The 27,892-nt window shown below is 36.9% G+C and overlaps 1 long non-coding RNA gene across 1 annotated transcript; it reads left to right on the forward strand.

Moving 5' to 3' along the window:
- Window positions 1-1,060: 1,060 nt before the first annotated feature.
- On the forward strand, window positions 1,061-22,926 carry LOC135447468 (uncharacterized). The gene is made up of 4 exons (XR_010440146.1): window positions 1,061-1,117; window positions 18,041-18,097; window positions 21,340-21,396; window positions 22,300-22,926. It is a non-coding gene; the product is annotated as an uncharacterized LOC135447468 (long non-coding RNA).
- The last annotated feature ends 4,966 nt before the right edge of the window (window positions 22,927-27,892 follow it).

The following is a 27,892-nucleotide window of genomic DNA, read 5'->3' on the forward strand; positions in this document are numbered from 1 at the left end:
TTAGAAACTTGTTATTCATTCTTTTTCTCTCCTTTTGATGTCAAATCAGAATTTAGGCTGGCATTATAATCCTGAAACATCTGGAAATTGTAAATCCAGAAGGAAAACTTGATCTGAGTAAGTAGGAGATTCTTAAAGGTTGTCTTTTCACTTTGGCTTTCATATCTGGGGAAAAAAGTACTTTTATGCTTCTTACACCCTAGTGACACAATGTTCTCATGAGAACATTCCCTCCTACCATCACTTTTTGTAGAAAACATACCTTATAGTAGTGGAAGCTGATTCCGATTTTTCAGAAACTCTATTTGCTGCTTGATCACTGCCTTTAGTGGTAGATGACTGTGTTCTTAGAGTGTACATCTCTGAATCCACCTGTGCAGGACTCTTTGATCCTGCTGCCTCATTTTCAGCGATATTTGCCAAAGCAGATGTGCTGGACTTGTAGAAGAGGCAAGGCAGACCTAACTGTAAACTTACTCTTTACAAAGAAATATTTATACTGGCTATTTTCTATTTTAAAACCTTTCTTAAGAAAACTGACAGCTGACAGTGCTTTCATGTGCTAAAAGCCAGACTGGCAAAAAGCTTAAAGCTTAAATTATTTCCATTAGAGAGCAGGTGTTAGTGGAAAACAAACACTGAAAGAGTAAGCAGCTAATTAAAATTCTGGAAATACCAGTTTTAATGACAGATAAAAATAAACTGGTCTGGATCCAGGTGTAGGTACAGGCTAGACCTACGTTAGAGTGATAACATAGATTAGCCTAAGGTCAGGTTATCATATGGCATTTGATACTGATTTTCTGAGGGGTAGAGATTTAGCTCTCTCCCCGTGAAAAATTCTTACCTCAAATTCATGGCTAGTAGATGTAGGGGGACAGAATATAAGTAAATAAAGGTAGTGTAGAAAGTAATTTTACCCCCTAAAGAGTTGCAGCTGGGTTAATTATTAAAGATTAGGAGCAGGCCTGATGTTAACAGGCCACACCTGTAGCCAAGAAGAAGAGCATTATAAAAGAGTGGATTGGCTGGCTGAGGGGAACTGGGGTCAGTGGCTGCTGTGAGGACAAGGTAGAGTCAGTGCCCAGAGGAGCTGCCTACGAGAAACATCAAGGAGGTGCGACACTCTAGCAATGTGGAACCCTTGCGATGTAATGACAATAGGTAGATGTTTCAAAGTACTGAAAGGTTTGTATGTAACATGCGAACTTATAGCCCCTTCTAAGATAGCTACAAAGGTTCATCAGGAAGGAATTTTTCCAAGAACACCCTAACAGTTTTTTGAACAAGGTCAGTAGCAATCCAGTCATCAATGCTGTGTTGAGCCACAGAGTTCCTAAATTATTCTATCCTACTAATGCTTCATCTGAGAGTGGTTCATATTTAAATTTAAAAATAAAGCAGTGCAAACTAATTTTCAAAACACGATTATAGACCTTCTTCAAGTAAGTGACAGCATGTTCCCAACACAGCTTGTGGCAAAACTGCCAAATGGTTGAATAGGAAATGTATTTAGTAAGGTCTGTATATCAATACTAGACCTGAATTTACATCAACCTGTTTTTCAAGGCAAACAGGTGGGAGATGAGGTACAAAGGAACACTTCCTTCTTGCAGTGTATTGGTGGGGGGGGGGTCTCTGAAATTGTATGAACTGAAAAACATTCATAACTGTTCTTATAGTTTGCTAAAGATAAAGCAATGTACTCTGGAGTTACATAGTAAATCTTTGATTATATTATGGTCATATACATGTTTCAGAATGTCTCAAGGAAGTCTTAATAAAACTCTGAAGATGTTGCAATAGAACAAACTGGAAAATTGGAAGCTTTTCATTTTCATAAGAAAAGTGAATGAAAATATCTGATGCTATCATCTGAACAGTCCAGTTCTAAGGGCACTTTTCTATCAAGAACAGGGCAATAAAAAGTTTGAGTTTTGCCACCTGATAGCCTTGATACTCTGGGTTTAGTTAGTATGTAGCATCTCTAAATCTCTCATTTTGTATTCTTCCTTCCTTCGTTCCTCATCCTATTGCATTGCTGAGATGTCATGGAGCTACAAATAATTGTAGCATGACTTTTGTTGTTTGCAAAGTGGGGCCTCACTTATCTGCAGCACTTTGTACTACTTAATGGTGTACAAGAAGCTTCCAGAACAGCTACGTGGACAGATCCTTGGAGAGCACATCATAACTTTAAAAAATGCATAATCAATTAATCCTATTTTTAATTGCATCCTAAATTTCATTATTGGTGGGATTTCATTGTGTTGAGTCATGTGTTGTGTTCAGAAAAGAGTATCCGAGGATCAGCTATTCATGCAGGATTAGTGGGATTTCTATTTATTCACAGATTTCAAAACAGTCAGGATAGATGGATATTTCTACAGGGAGAAAGTAATAGCACTTGCAACACCTCTGGCAATTAATTAAAACTTCTTATAGGTAAATTAATGGAAGTAGGTAATGGACTGTGAAGACCCATTTATTTAATGCATGTCCAGAGCATGGTGATTGGGTCTCTGGATGTTGACTCTTGAGTAAGTTTTGTTCATTTGTTCATTCATTCATATTTCCTATTTTTAGAATATTTAAAATTGCCTTTTAGCCATGCAGGAGCATTCTACTCTCATGTCCAGGGAGTTTGAATATTGAGAGACTCAGAATTATTTCTGAGTCAATTGCTGTTGCAGACCCATCAGAATGGAACTACCCTCTTGATGGAATCACCATAAGCTCATCATTTTGTGTTTTGTCTCTGCATTATATCAAAAGGAAAGCCAATTCATTTGATGTAATTTAAGCCATTTCTAGGGACACAGAGCTGACTTACAGCAATGGGAACCATGCAGAATTTTCAGATATTTTGATATAACTATAAAAGCACAGGTGCATCTAAATTTCATCTGCTTTACTTCTATGTTATAACAGGTTTTCTTGAGACTTATATGTGAAAATGGAATGGGAAATATAAATAAAATTAGCATTTTTAATATCAAAGGGAAGCAGATGCCACTTGGAATAGACCCTTGCTATCATCAAATAATTATTGAATTTTTGAGGTCACATATTTCCAAAGATGCTAATCTGATAACTCTGGAAAACTCTGAAAAGTTTAAAAAAGTGACAAAATTATCACATGCTACAAAACAAACTAATTCCAATTAGTGCAAATGGAAATCTGTGAAATTTGTGCCAATTTTTGAAAAGTAGGATGGAAGGAATAGTTAAACTCTTCCAATCTGAAGTCAGGATTAAACAGTGATGCATTTACTATGTTATGTAGCTATCATTGTCAAATTTCCTTTGTGAAAAATACATTCTCTTCTTAGGAGCTATCCATAAAATGATTAGTGTTATAGAATTCATCTCTTTCTTATCTTGAGAAGTTACCAAACTAAAAGATGAAGCCAGTTATTGCACTCATAATAAATCATAAAGAAATCATAAAACTGTAATACAGTAGAGCAATGCATGCAGACTGGAGTGCTAAGGCCTCTTCAGTCCTAAAATCCATTCTACATGTTAAGTAAAACCAGAATAGAAATTGAAGAAAGATTTTTTTTTTTTTTTTTTAATCTGTAATACTCTTTAAGATGGCTGAAAATTATCACTGCCTTTACAGACATTATTCATTTCCCCCCACAATGAAACTGCTTTTATTGCAGAATCACAATTTTAGCTGAAATGTCACTTTATCTGCCAAAGCATATTTGACCATGTAATGCACCTGCTTCATCACTGATGTCTGCTGAGGCCTGGATTGGGTGATTTCTGGATAAATGCTCCTGCAGAACCAGCCATAATAGTACAAAACTTATGAGCAATTGCTCTCTATCAGGAAGAACAAAAAGGAAAAGAAACCAGTGGGCTTGAGGTAGTGAGCCTGCTAGTGCAGCACTTGCTAGAATAATGGGGTAGATGTTAACCACCCAAACCACCAGTATAAACACATTTTAACTGCTGAAGTGGCCCACAGGAAGTCAGAAACCTTCTCTGTCCTCTCATGCACCTTATATGTATGTACCTGGCTGGGTCTGACCTTGTTTATGGGGTTCAGTTAGAAAAACTGAACTTTAATGTGAAAGGCCTTGCAGCTTTCTGCACACAGCTTGGGTAACTCCCCAGAGGTGGGAGCTGCCTGGTGGGAACATGATGCCCCTTCTGAGAGGTCCTGCCAAGTCCTTGCACACAGTAAGCAGCATGAGTCTTATTCTAAATACCACTTCTTTCTAATATCTTTGACAAATTCTCAACAGCAAAAAGAAAAAAACCCAATCATTTCAATTCAATGAAATGTCTTTCAAATATTAACTTGTGAAGTAATGGTTGATATTTATAGAAATTCCACTGATAATCAAATTAATAATTTATGCTTGAATTTATTATAAAACTGATGATAAAGCATTGAATTTTTCTTTCAAGTATCAAAGACTTTCCTATTTTATAGGTCCTTTTCCTTTCCCATTCACACTACCTCTCGTGTACTTTTTTTGCCCAATTCCCTGCCCATGTAGAAGTGTCACTGAGTGCTGATGAGCACAGTGAACAGCAAGCTAAGGCACTGACTCCAGCCAGCTTAGCTCTCTGTTGTGATCTGAACTCAGGTATAAACTTAAGAAGACTCTCCCAATCAGCTTAACATGTGAATTAGGTTCCCTTAGGCTTGCATCTAACTACTAACATTTATCAAGTATGAGTTATTACACTCTGTCCCATTGCATCGGCTCCTTCCACAAGTTTTCTTGAGCTCATGTCCAAGGGTCACACCAACATTGTGGCTCCACCTTCTCTGCTGTGCTGCTGAGCAGTGTCCCAAACTGTTTATCACCATTCAGAGACAATAATGTTATTGAATCATAATTTGGGTGAAAAGGGAGCCCCAGAGGCCATCTTAACCCGGCCCTGCTCAGCTGGGCCTGTAGTGACAGGGCTGCTCTGAGCCATGTCCAGTTCAGTCCTGCACACTGTGTGTGCTGACCACAAGCAGCAGCTGGGCACCCTGCCCTGCCTGTGGCCACCTTATTGTCATGACCCTCAGGAGCAGCCCCAAATTCCCCCACCTCAGGCCGCCCTGCAGAGAGAGAGGTTTCCACCTCAGCCCCCAGGGTGCAGGTCAGCCAGCATCCATGTGGTAAAGCAGGCATGAAAGCAGCCCTGACTAAAGTAGCATGGGGTGGGAAGATAGTGGAGATAATCAGGCAGACTAATTGATGCTCACCCTTCCTCTGTGCCCTGCAGTTGGTGCTCACTGTGCTTGGGAGAACCACAAGTGTGGTTTGTTGACCTTAACTTTGTGCTCAAAGAGAAGTTTAAACAGGTGGTTTTAAGACATGTGGCAAACTGTTCATAGAATCATAGAACTTTTAATGCTAGAAAAGACCCCTAATATCATGAAGTACAACCTTTAACCCAAAGCTATAGTGGTCACCACTAAACCGTGTCCTCAATTGGCACAACTGCATGCTTTTCAAACACTTTCAGGAATGGTGACCCCATCACTTCTATGGGCAGCCTGCTCTGGTGCCTGAACACTCTGTTGGTGTAGAAATTTTTCCTGATATCCAATCTACATCTCCCCTGGTGCAACCTGAGGCCATTTTCTCTTGTTTTGTCACTATTTACCTGGGAAAAGAGATCAGCCTCCACCTGGCTACCACCTCCTTTCAGGGAGATACAGAGAGTGATAACATCCCCCTTAAAGCTCCTTTTCTTCAGACTAAACACCCACAGCTTCCTCAGCCACTTCTCATCAGAAGAGCTCCAGCCCCTTCACCAGATTTGTTGTCCTGCTCTGGACAAGAATTTTTCCGTTTTCCTGCTTTTATGCTATTTATTACCACTGTGTCATCACCTGGGTAGCAGTGTGGGTCCCCTAAGCAGTAGGATGCTGCTGATAATTCTGGATTTGATGAATTGAACATTAATTTTTTTCTTTTTGATATATATATTCTTTTTTTTTTGAGAAGGATATGCTTCACAAAAATTCATTAAGAATTTGGAATTTCCAAATACTGCCATAAATAAGCAGGTCTGCAGAATATTCCTGAATTTCTTTATCTTATTATTACTTGTTTTGTGTTGTCTTCTACAAAAGTGTTCTCCTGAAATACTGCTGATCCAAATTCTGCTCAGCTTCAGAGACTCCAGGGTCTGCTAACTTGTGGCTGGAATCAGTTCAGTAGCGCAGAGTGCTTTGTGAAAGACACAACCAAAGTCCAACTCATTCTTCACCTCTCCTTTACATTTGCTCTGGAGAGGAAAAGAAAGATAATTAAGCAGAAAGAATGTGGAATGATTGTCATCCATGTGTCTTTGAATGCAAGTTATCCTCTGCAAGCTGCAGATTTTTACATCATTTTGTGTAAAAGAAAGAAGCATAAGCCCGGGTAGGATATATACTAAACTAAACCTAAAAGTTATTCCAGCACAAAAAAGCAAATCTAAATCTGCTAAAGTCTTTCTGTTGAATTAAAATAATATTTTTTTGCTAATTAATGTTAGTTAGTTCTAAAATATGATAGCTCCTGTGGATTTGTCTTTAAATAGCCATTAAGAGTAAAAAGATAAAATGGAAAAGTGACAGAGAATTAAAGAACAGAATTTAAGATCCCACAGACCACTGTTCAGACTATTAAAATAAACTGAAATACTGCATAATTTATGATGTGGGGTTAAAATAATCAATTTCAAAAATTAAACAGAGTTGAAGGGTTAGTAGGAATTTATTAGAGTTGAGCAGCATATGGCATTTTGGAAGAAATTTATATTGTGCTTTGTAAGGAATGTTACTGAATTAAATTTAATGAGCAGAGAAAATGTACTCATCTGTATGGTTCACAGTGATTGTAGGTAGCCTGAGATGAAAGAAAAATAAATGGGATTCTAGAAGTTGTAGTAATTTTTGCCTAGATTCATCTTACTTTATTTCAGCCATCAAAAAAGATGCAGCTCCAATCCAAAGGAGTCATCCAGGCTCACTCTGTAGTCAGTGGAGAGAAAGAGCATTCTCCAGAGAGCTATTCATTCTCTCTTAACATAGATGAGATGAATTGCCTTTTATTTCATTGTTCATCTCTCTTCACTGAACACAGAGGAGTGTAAATGGTTAATTTAAACTAAGAAGGCAATTTATTTCTCCTGTACTTTGTTCTCTGAAGTATAGATGTTTAGAGTGAGGATTGGGCTACAACAATTCAAGGCTTTTAGAGGCAACCCAGTGAGGATTTCATGGTTAGTGTCTCTTGAGCATCACTCCAGCATCCACCAGCAGGGCTTACCTGGTAACTGTGTAGCTTCCTTGTGGCTAATCCAACTGCTGAAAACACAGCCAAATGCCTTCCACTACAGACACTGACTGGTTCTTGTGATTCCAAATCCATATGCTCATCTGGACTGTTGGGCAGCCTGTCCCTGCAATGCCTTCGGATTTGGGCTATGGAGCAGGTGACAGAAAGCACTTAGTGGAAAGCAAAGAAAGTGAAGAGTCCATGTGGCTCCTCCATCTGCTGCCTCGTGTTTCCTCCCTCCCAGGTGCAGTTATTTTCATACAGGCTGTCCATGCAAACCTCCTTCCATATTTTTTGTGTGTACCATGAAATCAAAGATTACAAATGCTAATTACCAACATTTATCAGTTATTTATTTTTTTATATCAGGTTTCACTTGTGGTGAGAAAACAACACTTCATCTGTTGGTGCTAATTAGCTTGTGTCATGATCTCCACAGCAACTTCACTTCTGAAGGACATTTTTAGCGAGTTGAGTGAAATGCCATATGTCAAAAGTCCAGATTAAGACCTGCAATCCAAAACCTGAGATTTAGCCACCCTTTGATACCTCAACATTTCTGCTTAAGCACCTGATGATAGTTAAGAAACTCAAACCTTCACCTTTAGTTAAACTGAAATTTCTAAATATCAGTGCTTTAATAATCTTTAAATAAAAATGACAGTGAAGCATGAATGGACTTCATTAAATCTGGCATATTCTGCTGATAGGGCAAACAGAGCAACACAAGAACAAACTGAGACTGAAATAAATCAAAAGATTTTCTGAGTAAAATGATTAAATTCTTCCCCTTCCCATCCTTTTTCATGTACATAAGACTCAAATTCAGTATCACATCAATATACTAGCAATTTTTTTAAGGGAAGGAATATATTGGTGTGCAGAAGGAATACAAATCTCTATGAAAGAGTATTACAGCACTTATTTTGTAAAGATGTCCAACATTATGCTTCAGGGCTTAAGTTGTTCTGTTAGTATTGGCAACTGGGGGACTGGCAGAGAGAGCACATATTTTTTTTTGATCCATCATGGAACTTCTTACTTTGACTGCTTGGATTGCTGATTGTGCAAGTTGAAAATTGAAGTAGAGAGAATTGATGTTGTGGGGAGGAAGAGGGGAGAAAACGAAAAGAAAGAACATACAAATTGAGTTTGGAGTGCGACAGTTGTGTAACAAATGAAAAAGGAAGCATAACAGGGTTGTCAGGAAGATGCTAGATGATTCTTCACAGAGACACATGCATCTATGAGAGAAAAACTATCCTTTCCATTATCCCTTCCCCCATCTTCTCCAACAAAACCCACTTATGCTTTGGTTTCAACAAGTATCACAGCTCTACAGTCTTGATATGTCCATGAGGAATATTGCCTCAGCAGGTGATGTCAGGCCCAAGACTTGTATTTTCTGCATCTCATTTAGATTTAATGATTTCAAAATTATATAGCAACAGACTAGGAAAGCTACTTTGTGCTGTTGTCTTCTGGGACTTCAGCAAAGACTTTCTTTGCATTGCATTCTTCCAGAAAATCATCTCTGTGTCTTCCTCTTCTATTACTACCTGTGATGAATGCTGAACCATATATTCAATGTGACACTCCAGCAGAGAACCAATGTATCTGAGACCATTAACCAAAATTTTCGTTGTCAAAGCTAAATTTCTAGGCTTCAAATGGAAGTTTTTCTTGTCTAAGTGAGTTTAACTGCTAACTAGTACTGAGTTCATGCCAAGTTATTGTGATTCACAAAAGGTCTTTAAAAGATATCTGCGTGGAAATCTTGTGCCAGTGAAGCTGTCTTTCTCTTTATTAATCTAGACTGGGATAGAAGGGTCCTTCATTATGGAGCTGCTATAAGAATCTGGGCTAAGTAACACATTTACACAAAGCAGCTTCGAGGATGCTCTTTACACTTCCTGTCAATCTAAAGAGCTCATCTTTCTCCACAGCAGCAGTTCTGAACATATCCACAGGTGACCTTATTTCCAGTCTCTTGACCTTATTTCTGAGGTCTGCCATCAAGCATTAATTCATTTTATAGTCCTTAAATAAGTTTTAATAAATAAAGGTAAAAGCTTAGCAAAGTATAAGTGAAAGTCACGGATAATACAGATCCAGTTTGATTTAGTTGTATGAATGGGAAATAAGATGACTGAAAACTGTTGTCAGGAAGGAGAATCAGAAATAAAAAAAGATTAAGGGCTTTTCACAGGCAAACTTTGAAAGGCATTTTAATTCAAAATAGACCAATAGTTTCTTTTAAAATGTGAAATAATTGGAGATAATTAAACTTAGAATATGTATATTTATCTATGTGGTTGAAAATCATATAATAATACTCAACTCATTCAGAGCAAGAAAATGATTCTACATTGCAGACACCACTATAAAGAGATACTGTGCTTTAAAATGGTGTTTACCTTGCACTAAATTTATGTTCAGGAGCAGGTGCTAATTTCCATTGAGTTCAGTCCCCTGGGTCTTTGAAACTGTGTCTCTAAGCTGAAGTTAGCTGCCTTTCCAGTGAAATGGTGACTCATTAGTGATATTCAAGTTAATATTTGAAGTTTTGAGTACAAACATTCCTTTTTTTGTTTGTTATCCAGGCACTCTGATTTTAAATGGCTGATAAAAAACCTGTCTGTTTTTATCTGCAGGTTCCTATTCTTTATTTATCACTGTATTTGAGATTAGGATTTTAAGTGCAGCTCTTTGTTAGCCTGAGAACCAGGCTTCTTTGGAAGCTGTTGGTTCCCAGGTTGGATTGCAAGAGCCACTTTTGCAACATAACTTCCACCAAGTTCATTGCTTTAATGGTAACTTGTATGACCTCAAGTGGCTTTCTATTTCTTCTTTGGGAGCTCTTGGTTTAGAACCTGAGAGTTTTAAGAGCTAGTTTTAAAGCTGATTTTATTCCTTCTTTTTTACATTCTATAAATAAGTTTTATTTTATGTTCATTTATGTGATTTTATTAATTCCATTTACCCATTTTATTTGTTGTTTATTTTTTCTCTTCCTTCAAAGCTCTTGATCTGCATTACACCTGTTAAATAATTTAAAAATGATTTTTAGGGAGTACTGTGAAAACAAATCTGTTTTATGCTGTTTTCAGCATAAAATTCTGCCTTTACTTGGGAGAAAATATTTGTCAAAGGGCACCATTTCTTCAGATATTCTTGGTGGGGACAATGCACCCTTATCACAAAATGCTGAAACAGAAAAATCTTCAATGTGTGCAGTACCTATTTGCTAGCATTTACATTTCATGACCTCCAGTAAAATGAAGATGGAAAATTCACCCAGTAATCACAAGTATTTTGCAGTACTACTTTATCATGCTGTTCCTTTCATGGTTTCTATGTTCCTTTCTTGGTTTGCCTGTGTATTGTCTAATCTATCCATGCAATTCACACTTTACATAAAATATATGTAAAATATATGTAAGTATTTAAATTTCAAATTCAGAATTGTGTCAGGAAAACTACTGTTGGGACAAACCCTCCCACATAGCAAAATCTGTATTTAAAAGGCTGCATTCTCTTTCGCAGAGGGGAAAAATCATAATAGTGACATTTGGTATTGAGCAATAGGAAAAGTAGAAATAGGAGGAATTTACATAATCAGTCCCCTCATTGACTTAAAAAGAAGCAGTGGAAACCAGTGACTAATTCAAAATGTGGACAGAAGGGCAAGGATTGTCAATATATGTAAGACTTTTATGTGAAATGGGAACTGAACTCTTCAGCCTTGTCTGAACTGAGTGTAGCACAAAAGTTTTGGGATACTCAAAAAGCGAATGAAGGAATGGAACTCATGGCTTTTAAAGTCCTGTTATCTCTCAGGAACACTCATTAGGTAAAATAACAGTGTATAGTTCTGGTAGTCTTCAGAACTTATATGTGCTGACATACAGCTGGTGTAGCTGTACCCTGCACGTCACAGCTCACAGAAATGTCACCCCATTAGTAACTAATCCAGCCAGTGCAACTACTATGGCAGTGAATTTGTAGGATATGTCTCATATTCCCATACCTGGTGCAGATACTGAGCCACTAGAAATGGCATGATTCCATATATCCTGGAACAAAGCTGGCATGGCTCAGTCATTAGAATAAATGATGTCATGAAAGGCATCCATAAGAGAGAGAGAAATGGATATGAAAGAAAAAGGAGTAACAATGTACATTTTAAGAAAAATCTTATTTTTTAGGCTGTGATAGATCTACCAGTGAGTTTGCTGAAGTGCTACAAGTCTTAGGCTAATAGGAGTTGAATGGCTCTTCGGTATTTGGTTTATAGGAATCTGGACATCAGTATTTGGATTATAGGAATCTGATTCCTACCACTAATGGTATCTGTTCTAGGCAGCCTTGGATCTTTGAACAAGGGCAGCATGAGAAAGGTAAAATCCAGGAAGAGACCTGATGTTCACTGAAGTCAGAAACCTGTTGGATAAGAATACTGTTGGGTTAAGGCGATGGCATATTCTATTCATTTATTTCCTTCATTTAAATTTACAGCTTTAGGGAAAGGGTAATGCTGTGGACTCTCCAATTCACTCAGTCAATTTTAAAAGGTGACTATTTATATTACTGAGAATTGTACTTTCCATACAATTTACATCATAACTTCATAATTTCAGTTGTCACTTCAAGTGAAAGGATCTCAGATCTAACTGTCCTTTGATGGCTGTCAAATCTTGCATGTTGCAGGACTGCACTCAGACCATGTTCTTCTCAAAATATTCAGAAGTCTGGGTATAAAAACTTACTAAGATGCTGACCTGAATATATTTGCAGCCTTTTCGTCGTCATATTATTCGGTAAGAATTTGATATAGTCCAACACAGTACATGAATGGACTGGTTTTCATTTGGAAGTGGAGTTTTGAGGCGTGTAGGCTGCTTTCCTGAAATGTATGCAGCTGTCAGGTGTGGTGCATCCTGTGTCTGTGCTACTCAGCAAAGGAGGGCCAAGAAGGGGCAGTTAGAAATGACTGGATCATGTCTCAATATCTTAGGACTTGTCACCTCTGTTGAAGAGCTGGCTGGAGTGAGCCGAAGCAGAAGGAATGCTGTTAAACAGTGACATGATGCAGATGACTGGGGATCCACTCCCTATTCCATTTGTGTATTTTTTTTTTCTTACATTGCTTGCTCAACTTTCTAATGAAATCAAAGTTATTTATATGTATAATTTATTATTGAGTTTTTACTATTGCATCTATTACAAAAAGAACAAAAATATGGTTAAATCAAAGATGTAATTAACTTACTAGATCAATGATTCCCATTACTCACATCAGCAAATAGATTTAGTGGATAACCATTTTTGTTTTGATTATATGGCTGTAGCTGAAAGATATTCCATCATTTTAATTCCCTCTTGGTGAAATTTAAGGAAGGACTCCCAGACACAGTGTTTTAAATCATGAGGGTGCTGATCTGGTGAAAGCCTCTGTAGGTAATAAATTTACACTAAATTTTTATTCTTAGAACATGAACTTAAGGGATTAAAGCCTGCTGAATCCTCCAGAATAGAAAGGTTGTAAAGGAACTGTGAATCCTCCTTGATCTCTCAAAGAAGTTGCCTTGTAGAATGTGGCCACTTATTAAAAGACATATAAGGCTCAACACCTGTAATCTTGGAAGGAAAACATTGTAAAAATGGACACTTGAAGCAAAAAGTGCAGGGTTTTGAAGACACAGAGTTGTAGAAGGAAAATGAGAATTTTTAGAGTCAAAGCCTTAAGGGTCCAGGAACCATTAAAAAAAGTTGGATTTATTTCTATTTATGATAAAAATCTGTGGTCACAGAGAGCTATGCAAATGGCATCATTTTAGTTCTGTCACTGGTGTTCCTTTATTTCTGGTAAAAACTCAATAGTCTCAAAAGATCTGTCTGGAGTAGAGATGAATTATTTTATCCACAGTTTTTCTGAACTATGTAGCTAATGCTTTCTCGGGAAAAATCAGGTGAGAATCAATCACCTGTCCATGGAACTTGGACAGGTGTCACTGTTACATTTTTAGAGGCTGAGACATTTTTAATGCCTAAGTTGGTGCCCAAATAATCTGTATCCTTCCATTGCATAGTTTGACTGTTTTGCTGAAAGCAGAATCTTCTCTCATTGAAAAATCACAGATTGAGAATGAAGGGGTAATATATTGAGAGAGTGTAGAGTAGTTATCATTTGTGACAAGTGATAAGAAGCCAATGAGATAAAATAACTGAGCCTTTTCTTTCTTTGATAAATTCATACATATTTATGGGAAAAAGGATGATCTTAAAGCTATTTCCAGTTTCATGGAAACTATACATTCAACTATAATCTTTACAGTTTTTTATAAAAAAGTACCTTATGCTGTGTCCCCTATTGTAAATCATCAATGACATGATTGCTATGAGATAAGTAAGATTAGGATTACATTATCCAATTGGTATCATATGTCTTTGCTTTGCATTATTCATTTAATACATTTTCATTTGGGACAGATTTTTTAGAAAGTTATTTCTTTAGTTATAGTAAGTGTGGATATATGTTCATTTGGGCTTTTCTAGATGTTAGTAGACAGAATGAAAATATAGGAAAGAACAGTAGCATAACTGCACCAGTTTTAGTATAAAAATTGCAAGCATGTCAAATAATTGCAGCAGTTACTTTGGTTATTCAAAAGTAGGGAGATAGAAAATGGCTTAGAAATATTTATCAGTTTAGAATGGGATGTGAGAGAAAACATCCAATACAGTTCAAAGATAACAAGGAGAATGAGAAAGTAGAAAACAGGAATAGCCTGTCAGGAATCAGGCTTGGATACTAGTGACAAAATACTGAAGATAGTAAAATATCATGGTAATGCCAGGGACTGTGAATGATCAGCAGCTCAGTTTTATTTCTAAACTGAAGGTGGGATGGTGGAAGGTGGCTGTGACACACTTGTTTTATTTGCGGTAAATTCTCAGTGTGTGTCTAAGCTTGACCAGGCAAACTTGCTATGATGTATTCCACACAAGGTTTGTGGCAAACTCTGGAAGGCTTGTGAGTGGCACAGATGACACAGGAATTAAGGACCATCATCTTTTACTGCCTCAGAACTGCTGGTCCTGTGCCTCCTTACAGTGGATTGTCTCCTCAGCATAGTTTGAGCTGCTGTAAACATTCAGCTTGCCTGTGCAGGAGGAAGAAAGGACTGCTTTTCCCAATAGGAGAACAGATTATCACCCCAATCCTGCAATGCTTTTAAAAGACAAGGATGCAGCATATTCCTTGGTTAAGCCTGGCTTAGCATGGCTAAGTCTGTGCTCCCTAGTTTTCTAGTCTGTTTGTCTAAAGGAAGCCTTTCTAAATTCCATAATGAGGAATTTAGAAAGCCAAGCAATAACTATTAAAAGGCAACTTGATACTTTGATGAAGACTATGCAAGTGTGAGTGTGGGCTCAGGCTGTGTAGGCATTGATTACAGGATCTATAGAAAGTTCACTGCAGAGCTTTACAAGCTGAACAAGGACCCCCATCCATGGTCAGAGTTTGAGACCATGGCTCTGGAAAATCAGACTGGGAATGCTGACTGGGTTGTGCTTATCCTTATTCAAATGGGCACACTTGGTATTCTGCCTGTAGGTTTTTCCATGCCTGATACTGTAAAGATCAGGGATTGATCATAACATCCAATATAGAATATGGGGGTTTTGTTTTGTTTCTTTTCTTCCGTTAAAGGAAATCTTTGGGTTTAATAACATAATATGCAGAACATTTTTGATCTTGCGACAAACATTTCTAATGCATTTTATTTTCAGTTCAGACCCTTGCATCTGAAATGAGAAGGGATGTGGAGCCTTGTTTGGATCTTTAATCTATAGAATTTAAATCTGAGGATGTTAACAGTGTTGAGAAGATTTACCCATCTTTTTAATTTGCAAGCACACCAGAGACAAAAGTGAAATCCACTCATATCAGGAAGGGAACTTTTTCTAAGTTATGCCTCTTGCTCCACAGAAAGTGCAGTTGCAATTGGCATCCCACCCTCAAAGATCCATTAAAATGGATGCAACAGAAGCTTACAGGCACAGACATACAGCTGATTCTGGGGGCCTTGGTGCATTAATGCATTTGATTCAAACACAGTAGGAAAAGGTTCCAGTTTGGAGAGGAAAAGAATTTACTTAAACTCATTTGGCTTTTTAGAGACCTCAATGTGCTGTCTTGGCACAAAATGTTGGTCTAATTTCTTTTTTTTTTCTCACTGTAATTTAGATATTTGTAGTAGAAATGCAAAAATATATTAACATTTTACAGAAAACATGTTGAGGAAGCAAATATTACACAGGGAAGTATTTTGCTTGCAATTTTTAAATGTGGTATTGGAGATTTTATATTCATTTTCCCAAAGTTAATCTGGACTTGAAGAACAAAGAAAGAAAAAATTATATTAAACCACTGATCATTATAACATTATTTGTTCTCAGTTGTTGTTATGAAGGATTTCTATTCTTACTGTATAGAGCTTCATGTCAGTCAGGGATGCTAAAAGTTCGTTAATAAAAATAAATTTTCTAAACAAATTTTTAATATGCTGCTTAAAATGTGGGATTTCTGAGTTGTATAGCTGTATCTCTAGTATCGTACACTGGATTAGAATGTGCCCCCAAAATTATTTCTATTTTCTTTATAAAATATGAGTTCCCTATAGGAAACATTTGAATATCTCCCATATGGTCCAGCTTATGAATCTATGGAACAATTTGTAATTCTCATTATTAAATGAGTTTATCTGCATTCTGTATAAGAATAGTACATTATGTAGATAAAAAGCCTACAAAACATAAAGTGATATAGCAGTATTACATATGAGATACAGTTTAACACTGAAAATTTTATTTATTTATTCTTGTTTCATTAGGTTGCTAAATCTTAATGACAATATATTCAGATCAAACCAAAGTATGCAGCTTTTTACTAATACTGTCTAATGACAGGAATAATAATTTAAAGAGCCAGTGAATATGTCAAATGGAAAACAACATAAATATTTTTAAAAATTAATTAATGAATCCTTATTGCCTCATTTTATCTTTGTTCTATTATAGATGCTTGTTTTACTTTGCCTATTTCCTTGAACTCTTAGATATTCAATCTGGAAGACAACTTTCCCCATTTCTAATCTAATGACTGCATCTATCACTTCTGCTGCAGCTTCCTATATTACACTCTTCATTCTAATACTTGAGTTGTACATTATGTAAAGATGAAAAAAGCAATCATTGAATATGAGAAAGTTTTTTTCAACTCTTATTTAACAATTTGTTTCATCTGGTGAGTCTCTAACATCTGACAGAGGAAATTTGACAATCAACTCAGCAAGATACCTCAAATTTGGCCTAGTACTCAAGGCATAATTCCTTTCATCTTTCTTGAAGCTGATGCATGTATTGTATTTTTCATGTCAAATTCTGGCTGACTGTTTACCTCCTGGTATCCCTCCTTTGTTGCTGTGAGGGCTCCAGGAGAGGCCCCAAGGAAAAAAGCAGTCACAAAATTTCTCTTGTACATATATTTTTTAATTTTCCCAGACTCCTGCTACAATAGAAGATAATGGTTAAATACAAGAAAAAACTCATCTATTTCTTCCCCTGATAAACATAAACAAACCTCAGTATCAATTTGTTTTCTGCTGTAACACTGTCAAGATAAACATACAGTTACATGTCACCTGGTTGTTACAGCAATGGCCACTTTTTATATTTCAGCACTGCACTACTAAGGTAATTAACAACGCTCAGTGTTACAGAGAAAATGTTTCTCTTCATCAGAAAATGCTTCTCTTCATCAGAAAATGCATGCATTTCCACCAAACACCTAATTTACACCTTATTCCTGGAACTGCACTGACCAAAGGAACCAGACTGAATAGATGAATATCAGTGAGGGGCCTGTTTATTTCTGGGGGGCATGGAGGGAAGGATATCCTGGTGTTTGTATGAGTGTGACTGCTTTGACATCAGGAATAACCTGATGCTGACTCCTGTGATTTAGGACACATATTTTTAACCTTTCTGTCTCAATTAATGCAAGCTGCTGAAGGGATGATGCCAATACCAGAAGAATTTTCTAAATTTTATATTTAGTAAGACTTTCATAGCAAGGCTAAAAAAATCTTGTGACACCAGGAACTTTGAGGTGATAAATTTGAAATGGGTCATTCCTCTATTTGCCCCCATGAGGCAATGCAGCTCAGAGGGATGCTGTTAGAGCTCTACCTTTCACTGAAATTTGGTTGTGTTAAATTTTGCATGGAGATATCCAATCCCTTGATAGTTTAACAGAAGTAGTTTATAGCTGTTCCACTTGTCAGAAAAGAAAAATCTGAGCATGCTGAAAATAATCAAATATATTAAAACAAATGCTCAATTTTAACAGAAGAAGGACTTCAGTTATCTATTGTAAGTTATTGCTTATCAGTGGCATTGCTGATAATTGCTATACCTCCAGGTGACAAATAATAATTTCATCTTGAAAAATGAATGTTGGAAACCACTGTGTATTGTTTAGCAAATGCACAGCAGAACAATCTTCTAAAGCTGAATTTTCATACAGTTCTAAGGTTATTGCACTGCCTTTTAAGTTTTATTGATGGGTGAACAATGGAATGATTATCATCTTATTGTGATAATTCCTGTCTTCTCTATTTTGTTTCTATCATTAAATTTCAAAGCAATTTGCAGTGGAAGTCAGTATTATTATTACTGTTTCCCAGGAAATCAGAAGTGATGTGACTTGTCCAGTATACAGGAGCTGAATCAGAAATGGACAGGTAAATACATCAAATAAAATTAGGTTTGGTTGTCTCGTGGGACAAGATGTCTCATGTGCACAAAAGAGTGCAGAGGGGAAAATCCTATTTGTTTAGTCTTAATTATGCCATAGGGTAGATCATTGCTTAAGAAAAAAGAAGCCATTTAACAGCAAATATATAGATACAGAGTTTTGTTTCAAATGTAGATATAGGGTGACTACAAGCTTGGCATGATTAAGCACTTACTTAGTTATGGTGGTTTTATGCACTTAGGCTGTGCATCTGCCACAGTCTACCAGTATTTTAGCTGGGATATTTTAGGAAAGAACCAAAATACCTTTTTAATTTTCTTAGGTTCTGATTGGGTGTTTACACTTTAGTTAAAACAATATCCCAAACAATTATGAAGTTTATGTCATTACTATAGCAGACGTGAGTAAATGGGGCACTTCTGAAAATGTAGTTTTCTGAGTTAATTAAGTGAAAGAAAATTTATCCTTGTTTCTGCTCATTGCTGATTTTCCTCTTGGTAAAAAATTCAACAGCTCTCTGTGAGAGGCACTCAAAGAACACTGTGCCCCTTTGGCACAGAGTAGTAAACAAGTCCCACAGAGCTTAGAAGATTATCAGCTGCTGAGGAAGCAGACGTTTGACTGTGAGCCTGTAGACATACTCAGCAGGGTGCATAAAATAGGGTAAAAATAATTGTGCCAATGTGTCTGCTGGAGAAATTCAAAATTCCAGCAAGTGAGAAAATAAACAAACATATGAGATGGAAAATTGCAGTAACATCAAAGTGAGGTTCTTTGTGGATGAGTTGCTTGAGAGTATATTTTTCCTGTTTGCAAAATTTTGCAGAGAGAAGTAAAAGAATGTGTTGTGGATATATGACAGAAAAGAAAGAAAAGTATGGGAAGACTTGTAACTGAAAGTTGTAACTGAAAGTGTTTAAAATTATTGTAGATGGGAGAGGGAAAGCAAAATATTGACATTGCTCCTCAATAGGTATGAAGCAACACAAAAATCAGTGAACTGATTTATATGTTATATACTTGTATTCATCATTCCTAGACTCTAACCCCAGTATGAAAAGAATGACCTTATAACAATTATAAATTGTGAGAGGAAAATAAATTAATGAATTAAAAATACTAAAGAAGTCACTTTAGGTGTCTTGAGAAGATATGTTCCGTAGCTTTTACCTCATATACTGCAAAAGGTGTGAGATTTCCCATGGCAGTGCCTTTGAACATCTAAACTCTGCCCTGGAGTAGAGAAGAAGAGTGGAGAACGTGTTGTGCTGAGAGCTCAGCGGTCAAAAGCAGGCATTTGTGGGGCTGAGGTTCCCAGGGCTTGGGTGGTGCCAAGGACAAAGCTGAGGAGGGAGAAATGTTTGCACAGTGCTGCGCTCCCCTTCGCACCACTGCCTCACAAGTGGCTGCTTTAATGCTCTGATTAGAGTCGAGGCTGAAGAAGCCACAAAGCCCAGAGTTCCAGGGACACTGCAATTACAAAAGGCATCCCAAGGGGTGCACAGCGCAGCAACACTATTTCTTCCACAGCTTTCTCCTTGGCAACACTCCTGTCCTGGGATCTTCAGCCTCACAAATATCTGCTTTTAATGTTCTGCCTAGGGTTAGGATTATACTTAGAGTTAGGGTTGAGAAAACCAGAGTGCCTTCATCTCCAGGGACACTGCAATTACAAAGGCGTGCCAATGGGTCCATGGCACTGCCACAACATTGTTCCCTCCACATTTCTCCTCAGCACCACCATAGGAGCTGGCAATCTCAGCCTGACAAATGACTTTTACTTCTCTGCTTAGTATTAGGGTTGTGCCTAGATTTAGGGTTGGGAAAACCACAAAGCCTGGATCTCCATGGACACTGCAAGCAGTATGCAGAAGAGACTGAATTTTGAGATCTTCATGCTATTTCAATACTTCTCACAAAATATTGGCATGTTAGGGTGAATGGTAGGTTGTCTCTAGTGAATGGGGGCCCAAGGACAACATTTGTGTAAAACATCTGTGTGGGTCTGTCAGCGTACTGTGATGGGCTGTGAAGGCAAAAATAAAGAACAGCTACTCTGAGGAGCCAGAGGATGGTTTGCAGGCACATCTGGAATTACTGAGAAATTAAAGCAAGCAGATCTGGGCTTGTAGGCATCTTAAGTCCCTGTTTCAGCAGAACAGCATCCAACACACTCATAGAAACGTGCCAGAGCCCATATGGTGAGCCTCAATATGTATGTCTGCTCATTTCTGTTGTGGAAGAAACCCAGAGCAGAAAGATGAGAAAATAAATATCATGTGAGGAAACTGTAAAATGAGTAGTCAGGTAATGTTTGAACAGCTTTGTTGCCTATTTTTGCCTTGTGCATGCTCACTCCAGATTATCCATTCAACATACTTTGATGAATATTCCCACAGATTGTCCACAGATTGTTGTCACTGTGAATTGCTTGATTTTCTGTTTCTCACAAGGTGCGTTGACTATGCTGACAGCTACTGCTCCTGTAGCGCTGCCTTACTGCATTCCTTGTCATCAGTGGCCTTACAATTGTATATTTTACTCTTATTTTTATCAAAAAGAAAGAGAAAGAAAAGCTGTGATAATTTGCTTGTTATTATATACATTGGAATTGTTCACTCATGTTCTTGTCATCATGACACAGAAGCAAGACTCATTCTATGGATCAGGATCCAGAATGAAAAAGCATGAAGGAATTTGTTCCTTTATCTGATCATACAAGGGGGACAAGCTAAGCAGAATATCACCAAACTGAATGGCAGTGATAACCACAGATGGGGATGAAAAGAACATGAGAGTTTTAAATACTATATGAAACAATAAAAAGTAAAAGAAGCATATAACTTTGGAAAAAATTGGGCGAGAAGTCAAGTTGTAACTCAATTTGGAATAAAAGATTAGGGTCTTTGTGCCTGTTGATCTATCTGAAATGGGTTTCCCACTTGCTTGGAACCATACAGAAGTCAGTCATCTAAATGTGCACTGTGGTGCAGTAGAACAGATGCTCTATTTCAGTGTCCTAAGGCTCTTGGGACTCAGCATGTGGGACTCATGGCTTCCTGAATTAAGATAACCAGTCATCAGCTAGAGGAGAGCTTTTCAGTACAGTCAGGCTTTCTGATGTGACCTGGGAAGATATATTTCAACTGAGATACTGATCTACTTTTATACTTGGGTGCCTAAAATTAAGAGTAGATTTAATCTAAATGAAAATATCCTGTATTTCAGGAATATCTAAAGGATCTGTATTTGGAAAAGGAGACTTTGATCTTCTTGATCTCTAATGTAAGTTTGTATTAATAATATGTCACAAAATATAGTTTCTATAAAAATGTGCAAGAATATAGGTTTAATTTGAAAGTGGAAACTGTTGAGATTGTCTTTCCTTCCTTTCCTTCCTTTCCTTCCTTTCCTTCCTTTCATCTTTCTTCCATTTCTTTTCATCTTTCTTCCATTTCTTTTCATCTTTCTTCCCTTTCTTTTCATCTTTCTTTCCTTTCTTTTCATCTTTCTTTCTTTTCTTTTCATCTTTCTTTTCTTTCTTTCTCTTTGTCAGTAGTCCATCAATAAACATAGAATTACAAAACATTCATGATACAGTTTCATACTGGCTTCAGTTACACAGAACTCAATGCCAAGACACTCCAGTGTGACTTGTACCTAAACATTGAATTAGGTACAGAACTTGCCAGCAGGTTTCCTTCTGTAGTAAGGTTGTCCTGTCCTTCACAGTAACTCTCTGCTAATATTCATTCTTTCCTAGTTTTTCTTCCTGATTTCCCTTTTATTACTGTCCTGAATGCTAATGCTATGAGAATGAAGAATCTAAAACTTTGATTACTCAACGCTACTGCAGTATGTGCTCATAGCATTATTGTAAATGGCCACTCAGTTATAAATTTACTAAAGAAGACAGTAAATAGTGCTTTCAGGCAGTATTTTAACAATTTTTTTAAACTGCTATATAAATGTCTTTATTTTTCATTTTTGCTTTCTGCTACAATGGAGAGATTAAATCTGAATCATATTTTTAAAAAGAGATTATTCATCAGTATTCAAAATGTTTGCTTTTTTTTATGACACGTTTGTTTTAGACTCTTCATTTGACACTGAGTCTTTATATCTATTGAATTCTGTTCTTTGAATAGAGACCCTGTGTTCCTCTAAATGTGTCATTTCTGTTTGCAGACACTTTCCCCCTCAAAGCCTGGAATTGTCCTGCCTTTGTATTCCATTGTTGAAGGAAGGCAGGGGAAGTGACAGTGCAAATAGAGCACTGTGCTTTGCAGATGAGCCCTGTGCCAGGGCATGCCATCAGCTGCAGGGCCCTCAGCTACTTATTCTTCTGCTGTTTTACTTCATACTATTCCTTGACTGCACTGCTTTTCTTCATGGATTTGTGAGAGAAGTGGATGGAAGGATGAATCTGGTTTATCTTTGAAGTTTTCCATCCATCAAAGGCATTGTGAAGATACAGCATTGCAAAAATATTTTTTCCTGCTGGTACTTTTTAGTCTTGCTTTGTATTTCTTAATGTGTTCTTGTAAAAAATTGTTCTGGTAATTTTTTCATATTTCCAAATACAATTTTCAAATACAATGTCTATAGAAGCAGCACTCTAGGGTCTCTCTCTGTTACTTTGTCAGCCTATGGATTGGCAGCAATGGCTTGAATTTCAAATTCACCTCCAAATTGAGTAGTAAGTTCTTCTGATTGGAGAACCAGTGTCTACATTGGGAGTTAATTGTCCTAGTCACTCTTTATAGTCAATGTAATCAATATCCTGTCTTTTCAGATGAAAGTAAATCTGAATAAAGGAACATGAGCTGTGTATCCAGCAATGTCTCTTCTTATTGGGGTGAAGCAAGGTTAGCAAGATAGCTTACATGAAGGAAGTTAGAATTAAGTGAGGTGAATCCTACCAAATCTGTCACCTGGTTATTTTCTGTGGTGTTGTACATTGGCCTTGCAAATTGCACTGCTGGCTCTGACAGAGGGACCTACAGATGATTTAACAGAATACTTGTCCCTTTTGTGCAAGGAAAATCAAATGAGGGGAGCAGAAGGAATAGAAATGACTATGACTTGTGTCCTGAGAAAAAGTCAGCAAATAATATTCAGCTGTCATTTAGGTAATTAAATGAAATAATTTCCTCTCTAGAGAAATTATTAATCAATTAGATTTTTGATGTCTTAATTTGATCTGAGACTGGTAGGAAAAAGCAAAGTGCATGGAATTTGCACAATGTTGGCAAAACTCTGAGGCTTTGTTCACTGTATTCTACAAACATGAGCTGTATCAAGGTGGAAGCATTGCCTGCAGTGTTCTTGGAAGATCCAAGCTGCAGTGGCAGAATTTTAAAATATGGATAAAGCTTATGAATAAAACAAAAAGCTTTAATGGAGAGGCAATCTTCTTACCATTAATGACAAAAGTCCTTCTGAATTAAAGACTGCCCAATTGCAATCAAGCATAATATCAGAAGGGTAAGTCTTGAGGCATATGGATATGGATAGAGAAATACCAAATGCACCCATACTGTGATGTAGAACTGAAGAGAGGTGCTAAATATGTTTACATTTGACACTGTTAATAATCCTTAAGCAATATTTGCAAAAGCTTTTACGAAGGGCTTGCATCAGGAGGGAAAATATGATGCCATCTGTTTACCTCACACAAGCATGTTGGTTTGTGCAAACTAGTTATAATGGATACTATAACTGACTTGACAGGCCAACACCTGTTTGTTTCTACAAATACCAGTACTGAAGTTTGCACACACTCCCACAGACACAGAGGGGGCTCTCTGAAAAGTAAACTCATGCTGAAGAAGAGCAAATAAGACAGCATTAAGTACTGGTCACCGTGTAATCTTCATCTTTCCTTACAGTTATAAAAGTGAGTCTGTACTCTATCTTCTTAATTTAGAATAATTTCAGTATTATTAAAATGGCTGTCAACTTTTTAGTTATCTTGCATGTTATGCTTATTTCTCACCATCACAGATGTTGTTAAGATGCCCAGGAGCAGAAATATCATGGCGTAGAAACTGGAGGGTGAACAAGCTAAGAAAAATGATGCTTTGGCTGTATGGTGCTCTGAGGCCTCTGGCAGCAGGATGTCTAGATGTGGAGCTCCATCAGCAGATGCAAAATTCATGTGTGTGAAAGATAACTCACAAAGGAAATGGCTACCTATCTGTCTGGAGTTTGTGAGTTATATATATATATATATGTGTTTTTATACATTTTATCCACTTTAAAATTGCAGCCAGAAAGATGTTCCAAGCCATCAGTAATTTGAGGGATGAAACCAAGGCAAAGCAAAGCATCTTGGATAAAACTGATTCCATAGCAAATGCTCAAAGAAATGAGGAAAAGGTAACTGCAATACAGTGCATTAGTCACACATTTTGAATGCATGGGAATATCTGACAATGTGCATGAACTCACAGTAGGGAAAAAATCAGAGAACTGAGCTGGGCCCAGCTGGTATAAAACTGGCAGGTCTTGTTTGTAGTCCCTGTTGTGTTCCACCAGTTGGACATCACTGCGGTACAGGGCAGATGTAGAAGAAATCAGTTCTAGGAGGGAAAAATCTGCATAGAAGAGAGAAAAGTTGTAAATTATGGGCAATTCTGCCTCTTCCCCCTCTATCCCCTTGCTATTTGGTCATGGCTGGCAAAGGTGTGAAACCCTTATAAAACATGTTGTAGTTAGGGAGAAGTTGAGGAGAAATGAAATGAACAGGGAATGAATCTTTTCCAGAGAGATTAGATTTCATTATGCTGAGAAGTTTCTCCCACAAGGACTACATTTGTCATCCTGTACAATGAAAACCAGATTTTGACAGTTCCATCTGTAAGTAATGCTCCACCATGCAAATGCTGAGCTGGGACTCATTGTGCCACAGGAAACAGGTCTGCATTTCTAGAACGACTTTCCACTTTGTCTTACTTGCTCACAGGTTTTTTTCTATTTCTTTTATTAAGGAAGCTTCTATCCACCATTGTTCAGCAAATAGGATCTTGTTAAGTGCATCATCTTCAACTTGATAGAATTGATTCAGGTGCTGCATTATATACCAAGTAATTGGAATGACCTAACAGAGAATGTGCCTGCATTTATAAATAGGATCTGAACTCAAATAACATGTAGGAAAGTAATAAACTGATCTCCAGATTTCCTGGTAAAGTCTCATTATCATCATCCAACATCACCTTGATTAGGTTGCTCTTTGGGCATAAAATCCAATTTATTACTTTTCCTTTTAAATAACAAATTATTCTATTTGGCTTTGACAGGCATTTGCAACTGAAAGATTTTGGGACCTGTTTAATAGAGAATGGGATTGTTTTACTAATCTATTACTTTTTGTGTTGTAGCATGGCATTGTGACTTGGAAAAATCGGTAATTTTTTAAAGGTTAGCTTTCCAAGTTTCTATTGTCAGACTCTCTTTATACAGAAAATTTTCTTCTGAAACTCTCCATACAAAGATGTATTCTTGGTTTTTAACAATATATTTTGAGTATTATCAGTTTGAAATTTTCCTTAGATATTTTCTCAAGTCTATTTTCAAAGTTCAAAAGTTTTCCTTCATTATTGCTTTATTATTATAATCAATATATGAGATATGAGAATAGTTATTGAAAGATGTAGAAAGTGATTGTAGGTTGGATGAGAGCTTAAGGGCTAAGAAATGACCATACCTCTATATTTTGTTTGTATTTAGCACTTTGTTTTTATTTTCTTAGGGAGACCTTTTGCTGCAAAACAGACTGAGATGTATCACCTTAGCACATGCAAAATAAATGATTAGGGAATTTATCACATGCTTTGATGTGGACAACTGTAGAACCTACACATTGTCAAGATACAGTCTGATTTCTTTTTTTCTCCTGATTTTTTGGCTGTTCTATAGTTAGATGAAATGCCAGAACAATGGACCAGAGCTCTGAGGGTTCTGAAGAGATGCTTGTTCTTGTTTGACTTCCATAATTTTCTCACCTCTTTAAGTCTGAACAAGTTCTTGAAATACTGTCAGAAAAAAAAATTGTCCTTGTCTCTAAGTAACATAATCATCTGGCCATGTCACCCCAATCTGTTCTCTGCCAGCCATGGCTGTGAGTGATAATTGCTTTTTTCTAATCTCCGGCTGCTAAAAATTAAGTGGAGTAAATTTTGTACAGAAGGGGGACCCTTGACAGACATGAGTCCCTAGAGCTCTGGACTATCAGCAAAACTGCAGTCTGAAACTACAGATAGAGGCCAAACTTAAAATGCTTATATGTATGGTCTAGACAGTCTCAAGGTTGATTTTGAGTTTTATTAACATCTCAGTTTAAAAGTGTATCTGGATTAAGGATGAATACTCTTTTTTGAATGGAAGTTACAAAAATATACAGGGTTAGCTTTCATAATTATGTGGCTGATTCAATGGGATTTAAATTTTAATATGTAAAAGTTTACATATATTATTTATACCAGCAATTCTTTTTTATATATTCAGAAAAACTTCTCAAAAAACTTGAACTTCTGAGTGAAAATGTGGAAAATAGGTCCTAAGTCACTGAGTCACTTTCAAACACTGCAACTTGCATTGTCGTAACAGAAATCAACCTGCACTCCTCCTGGAAAAGCTTGTATATGTGGTGGAAAAGCTGTGTAGTAACCAGAAGTGTGAATTCATTAGATACCTACAGAGGGATTTATTTCCTGTGCCTTGCTGTTTCTTCTAACACACTGGTAGTTTTCCCATGCAAACATTCTTAAGATTCCACAAGATTATTTGTATTGAAATTTAACCTGATTCATCTTATATATTTTTTCTCCAAGAAAAGTTACCCCATTTTTTGTCTCAAAAATTAAACTAGTTTCTTTCAGTGCTTCAGCAAGCAAAAAGAAGAGTTCTTTTCATTCTGAAGAGTAACCTACTAAGACACAGAAATATTTGAATACTGTGCTGCTGTACAGGACCTGTCAAAACCCTTAAATCAGTGATTCTTCCCAGCCCCACTCCTGCAGAGGGGCACCTGGAGTCAATTAGTTCAGATTAAGAGGAAAGAACAGATAGAGGCTCTGCCCTTGCATGGTGGATGAGATGAAGAGGGTTTATTTGGCTATTTTTCCTTATAGCTGAAAAGGATAGTTTTTTTTACATGTGTGACTAGGAACTGTCAAACCATAGTAATTATTTTATTTATCTGGGCTTGTAGGTTTCTATTGAGTTTGAGGGTCCTTTGGATGGGGCTGTAGAGAGCAGTGGAGAGGAGGGTTCTGCACTCACACTTTACCACCCAGATTTGATTTTCCCAAATGAGAGAATGCATGCAGTTTAAGACAGATGGCAGCTCTTGACACATGAGGAATAAAACTAACACTGAAGGGCTTTTGGGGGCTCTGTGTGAGGTCTGTTGAAGTTTATGATGTACAGTATGTTAAACTTGTTGCTGTTTGAAGGCTGAATCTCTAGCTCTTGTAAACTGATGAAAATCTGTGCCTCTTCTAATTTTTTGTCTGCCTAGTAATTTCTGAAATTTTAAAATTGAAGAAATTTATCTTTTTTTTGTTATGACATTTGATTTTTGACAGACTTTGGGTTTTTTTCTCCTTTTCACACAGAATAGTTCAGTTCCTCTGTCAGTTCTGCAAATAGTGTAGGAAGAGCCAATGTTAAATAATACTCCTACTTACTGTATAAATAATCTTAGTGTAAAAATTCTACCTGAGATAATGACAATAATTTAACATTAAAATATTAATCATACTGATATCAAAGT

The sequence above is a fragment of the Zonotrichia leucophrys genome, chromosome 4 (assembly GCF_028769735.1).
Source record: "Zonotrichia leucophrys gambelii isolate GWCS_2022_RI chromosome 4, RI_Zleu_2.0, whole genome shotgun sequence".
In the NCBI taxonomy this organism is placed as follows: Eukaryota; Metazoa; Chordata; class Aves; order Passeriformes; family Passerellidae; genus Zonotrichia; species Zonotrichia leucophrys.